Raw genomic sequence first — 5,965 nt, 5'->3', positions numbered from 1 at the left:
TTGTTTGATCTATTTTATAATTGGATGTCATTTATTTTCTGGGGACTTTCCTGTGTCTTGGGAATAAGGCTCTGTGCTAGAATTATGCCCACATTCAGAGTGGAAGATATTATAGATATGAAAAATGATCAATTAGATCTTGAATGATGACCAGGAACTTTACTGGTTAATATGTGCTTCAGATGTGTATAGGGATGGGAAGGAGAGAGAGTATATTTCAGGGAAATCATCAACTTTTACAAAGGTCCTGATTTATTAAGGAGGGACAATGGGATACTTTATGTGACTAGTTCAAAGTGTACACACCAGGGGATTTCAGGAGCTGATTTAGGAGGTTGTAGCAAATAGACTGATTCTATTTCAGAGATGAAAAATTAATCAAAAAGCCAAAGATGTAAGATCTTCAAAGAAAAAGTGATAGCAGATAATCTCAAATATTGCAAAGACACTGAGCTGGGTGAGAAATTAGAGTATATAATACTCAGAAAATAGAAGAGTATTGATTATCTTTGAAATGTAATTTGATTGCAGTGGGAGAGAGAGTGCATATGGAGGAGTGACTGGTAAAAAAAAAGGCAGAAAAAAATGTCTCTAAAATATTAATGGATTTTAGGTAACTGCTTCTTTTAAATATTTTGGTCTGTGACCTTTATAACATTTCAAAAACAAGAGTTCTCAGTAGATTAAAATGTCTTAAATAAATTTTGCTTAAGTAGGAATGTCTCATGATTTGACCTTTTAATATTTGATGAAATAGCCACTACTTCTTTCAGATTGATTGTGTGCTTTTAATACTAACGGGGTTTATATTTATATCACTTTGAACTAAAAGGTGAAATTGTGATATTCATGTTTTCTCCAACCAAATATGCTCCCTCCACATGTGCAGGTAATTTGGGAACAGTGACTCCTAGAGAATGAAAGTAACTGAAAGAGGATTGGGATTCAGAAATCACTGTGCGGAAGCTGAGGCCCAGGGATGCTTTGGATCACTGAGCTTCCTCTAATCTAGATGTGAAAGGATCATTTACGCAACATTTTAATTTCATCCACCTCCACCACCAAGTAATCATCTAGCTTCTACTTGAAGTTCTCTGTGAACAGTGATTTGAAATTTAAGTAAATGTGAGCTACTATATTGGTTAATAATTTGCTCAGTAGAAATTCTGTGTCAGTTGCTTCTATTATTCTGAGGGAGTGGTGAGGGCGGGAAACATTAACAAAAAACTTCCAGCCTTGGTTTTCTTTTTTAATGCTTGTATTAAAGATTTTCCTTAAAAAAAAAGGAGACAGTAACATTTAACCAATATGTTTTCACTAAACACTCTATTTATTAACCCTGCTCACTTCAGCTTTCTGAAAATAATTTTTCTTTGCAAAGTACTGATAGAGTGGCTACAGCTTACTTGTTTTGATTCTTTGTATTTTGAACAAAAACCCATAGGACCATTTTAGTGTATTATTAGAACTTTTATATAATAGAAACATATTTAGAGATACTTGGATGCTGAGATATAGACTATAACAATAATCAAAGCAATTACACTTTAAAAATGAGGATATTTAAGGTATTAAAATATATTCACTTATTTAGCCAATTACACTATTTTTTTTCTCTCTATACCCTACCTACTAATTATCTGGCAATCACTGATATGAATTTAAACTTATTCAGTAGAGCTTTTTATTTTTTTATTTTTATTGATTTCAGAGAGGAGAGGAGAGGGAGAGAAAGATAGAAACATCAGTGAAAGAGAATCATTGAACAGCTGCTTCCTGCACACCCCACACTGGGGATCAAGCCTGCAACCCAGGCATGTGTCCTGACTGGAAATTGAACTGTAACCTCCTGGTTTACAGGTCAACTTTAAACCACTGAGTCACGCTGGCCGGTCTTCAGTAGAGCTTTTTATCAAAACCATAGCCATGTACAAGTTACAAATGTTTCTCAAGCAAGGGGAATGTGAATTCATTTAGCTACTTTCTTAGGTGTACATTATGAAGTTACTAGAGGCCCAGTGCATAGATTTGTGCATGGGTGAGGTCTCTTGGCCTGGATGGTGATTGGGGTTGATCGGGGCCATCTCGCCCAGTTCTTATCAGGCCAATGGGGACTGGCCAACTGGGGAGGGACCGCAGGAGGGCTCCAGGGTGTGTCCAGCCCAACTTGCCCAGTCCTGATCAGCAGGACCCCAACAACAAGGTAACCTACTGGTCAAAACATCTGCCCCCTGGTGGTCAGTGAGCATCAGAGCGACTGGTTGAGCAGTTGACCAAATGGTCCACCTATTGGTCAGACACTTAGCATATTAGGCTTTTGTATATATAAATGATATGATAGTCATCATGAATTTTCAATAAATAATATTTCAGATTGAATGGTTTCTGTAATAAATCTCTAAATTTTATAACATAAAATCATTTTAGAAGTGTTAATACAGTTAATTTTCTGTTGAATAATCCTATATAATAAAACCCTAATATGCAAATTGACCAAACATCAGAATGACCAGTCACTATGACATGCACTGACCACCAGGGGCATACACTCAACACAGGAGCTGCCCCTGGTGGTCAGTGTGCCACTCAGCCAGAAGCCAGGCTCACAGCTGGTGAGCACAGCAGTGGTGGCAGGAGCCTCTCCCGCCTCTGCAGCAGCACTAAGGATCCTTTCAGGGGATGTCCGTCGGTTGGCTTAGGCCTAAGAGGGTGGGGCATGGACTAACATGAGCTGGCCTAATCCGGCAGGCAGACATCCCCTGAGGGGTCCTGGACTGCGAGAGGGTGCAGGCCGGGCAGAGGGACCCCGCCCCCAAAGTGCATGAATATTGTGCATCGGGCCTCTAGTGTCTCAATAATGTTGGTATAACTTGGAAACCTGTAAGGTTTAAGACAATGTCTCCCTCTGGAGGTTTGCTAACTTTCCAGAGTAATCATGTGTCTGCCTCTCTCCACAGAGATTGAAAGTGCCTGCTAGCAGCTCTCTTTATAACACCACCACTTCCTAATACCAGTGTGCTTCCCCCATAACGAGAGGGCCGGCAGCATCTGCCCCTTTTCATGTAGAAATTGGGGCTCAGAGAGACCTGGCAATGATGTTGCTTTGCTACTGCTATTGTTGTGAGTAATAAACTCTCATGCGTCCTGCCAGTGTCTATAAAACTGTGGCAGGTTAATTTGTTAGCATGGTAGTATGGGAAACGCTCAGAGCCTTCATAGTTCTTGACAAGACCAATTTGTTCTGAGGGTAAGAGTTGTCTGACCCATGTTTTTAGTAATTCTCTTGGTGTCTTTCTGGCTTCAAGTTCTAAGAGCTGACTTTGTGTTCTTCCCAAATGGACTGCTTATGACTGTTTTTCTGAGTGGTTCTACTTTACTTTAAATAATTAGGTTAACATATTAAAAAGGTTATGTTGGGCACATATCTGAACCTGTGCAATTTGACCTGATGGATTTTTCAGGTGGAATACAAGAATACTGTGATCATGAAAAATTATTTACAGACTAATATGCTACTATAATTGTAATGATCATTTTCTTCACCATAGCTTTTTAAAAATAAATCACTGCCTGCTTTCTTTACCTACCATTAATGAAGGCTTGAAACCTATAAATGTATTCCTACCAATTCAGACAATATTTAGATATGTAGGCCTCCAAACAAGGGCAAATTGTCCAACGATATGAATTTTTACACACCAGAATCAGAATTGGGCTGCTACTTTCATTTGAACTCCAAAATCATGTATCATTATATTTCTGATTTTTCCAACATTAAGTCATATTTATATTTCTAGGGTAAATCCTCATCACTATGGATTATTCATATATATATAAATAATATATATATATACACACACACACATATATACACATATATATTGTATATATAATATGTATATATACATATAGTAGTATATGTATATATATATACATTTGAATCAAATATGTCTGGTTTTTACATGTCTCATTAATAAATTCAATTAAACTAACAATTTAAATATATTATTATTTTTATTTTTTGCAATATTATTGTAAACTTTGTCTTTGAGTTTAGTTTAAAAAAGTAAAAATGGCAGATTTGTATCTTCTAATCCTAGGATCATTATTTCTGTTGAATATATTTTTTTCTTATTAACTATTCAATACTCAACTTTCTGCTTTACAAATATATAATAACTGTGATTTGTCATTAATTTTTTCAAAATTATTTTTATAGACGTGTTATTTTTAAAAGTGTGTAATTTTAAATAATATTTCTAAGAAATTGTATACCTATTGTATCTCTTGTGTATAGATAAGTGCACATCCATGAACTCATCAGCACAATCTAGGCTATAAACATAGCCATTACCTCCAAAAGTTTCTTCCAGTGAGTATCATGTTCTTATTTGTTTATAGAAATACTTCATTTGGAATAGTGAATATCATTTTCATACATATATAGCAAGGTTTTCCTCAAGCTGTCAATTCTCATACATTTTATGTATGTTTTCTTTTGATAGAAAGGCTTAAAATTTAAAGAATTAAAATTTACCATCCTGCCCTTATATTTTGTTATAATGATGTTCCTTAAAAGTATTAGAGTTGTATATATCTATGTAGCTAGCTCTTTCTGTTTTATATATACATCTCTACTTTGTATTTTTCAATTTATTTTTTAAAGGGCACTTTAATGTGGAAAATTTCAGCTAGACTCAAACCCAGACAAAAGAGCATAATAAACACTCCTGTCCATCATTCAGCCTCACTTATTATCAACTCATCTTATTTCATATTTCCTTCTCTCATTTTATTTAACTTTAAAATTTTTATTTTTTCATTAGAGCAAAAGTTTTGCGTAATATTTGCCCTTTTAAATGTATAGATCTTTCACGTAGTGAGGCATCATAGCATTGCGGATAAAAGCAAGCACTGTAGCATGACTCTACTTTTCTCATTTATTAGCTTTATAACTGAGTCCATTATTTAAAAATCTCTGTGAGATCTTTAAAAGAATTGCATAGAGATTAATTATGACAGGATATACAAAGAATTCATAGAAAGCTCATGGTTAAAAGTTAAGTCTCCTTGAAGCAGACTGATTTTCAGTGTACAAGACATTAACTCATTGTGCGCCATAAGCATCTGTAGACACAAGCCACAGACCTTCGCCACATGCCATGCATATCTCTTTTTTTTTTTTTTTTTAAATGTTTTCCCTAACTGGCAGCCCTGACCAACTTTCAAATCATTTTCTCGTGAGAATTTTCGGCTGAAAATGTTCAAGGACACCCGAATTGTAATATATTTATTTTTATAATATTCATTGCAAATTGAGTTTTTAAATTAAATTCAAAACATTGTGGCGTGTGGGCATGGTTTCTGTTTTGGACGCGTGGCAGTTAACAGACTAAGTATGGAGTACTTTGGAGATCAACACTTACGGAAAAGGGTTGAGGGAGACAATGCTTGGTTTTGTTGAGAGTAAATCTAAGCTTTAGGCCTACTGGCAAGAGGGAAGGTGGGTCCCTGACAGGGCGCATATTGTCTTGTCAGAGAGAAGCTTTTGTGTTGCTTTCAACAAAGAGTGTTGTGATGGAGGGGCAGAACTCCAGGGCGGTGCTGAATGGATGAGGCCACATGAACAAGGCTTGGGCCACAAATGATCTGAATCTTGGTGGAACATGAGGTGATACCCCTGGAGCACAAGAGCATGTATGATTGACAAGAAGATACTGTAAGGCCATTTCCTCTCTTGGCTTCCTTGTTTACCAAGGAGGCTGCCATGGGAAAGATTTCCATTGCCTCCCAGTTTCTAATGAAGATGAAACTCTCTGCTTTCCTTCCCTTGGGTGCAAGTACAGGCTACACAACCTCTTGGTTGCAGTCTAGATTGGGCACGTTAGCAAAATTGCACTCTATCACCTTGGTAGAATTTATCTTTCTCCTCTTTATTCCCCCAGTGTGGTCTGCAAGAACCATG

Source organism: Myotis davidii, unplaced genomic scaffold (assembly GCF_000327345.1).
Source record: "Myotis davidii unplaced genomic scaffold, ASM32734v1 scaffold175, whole genome shotgun sequence".
Classification (NCBI taxonomy): Eukaryota; Metazoa; Chordata; class Mammalia; order Chiroptera; family Vespertilionidae; genus Myotis; species Myotis davidii.
This window is presented reverse-complemented; position numbering follows the sequence as displayed.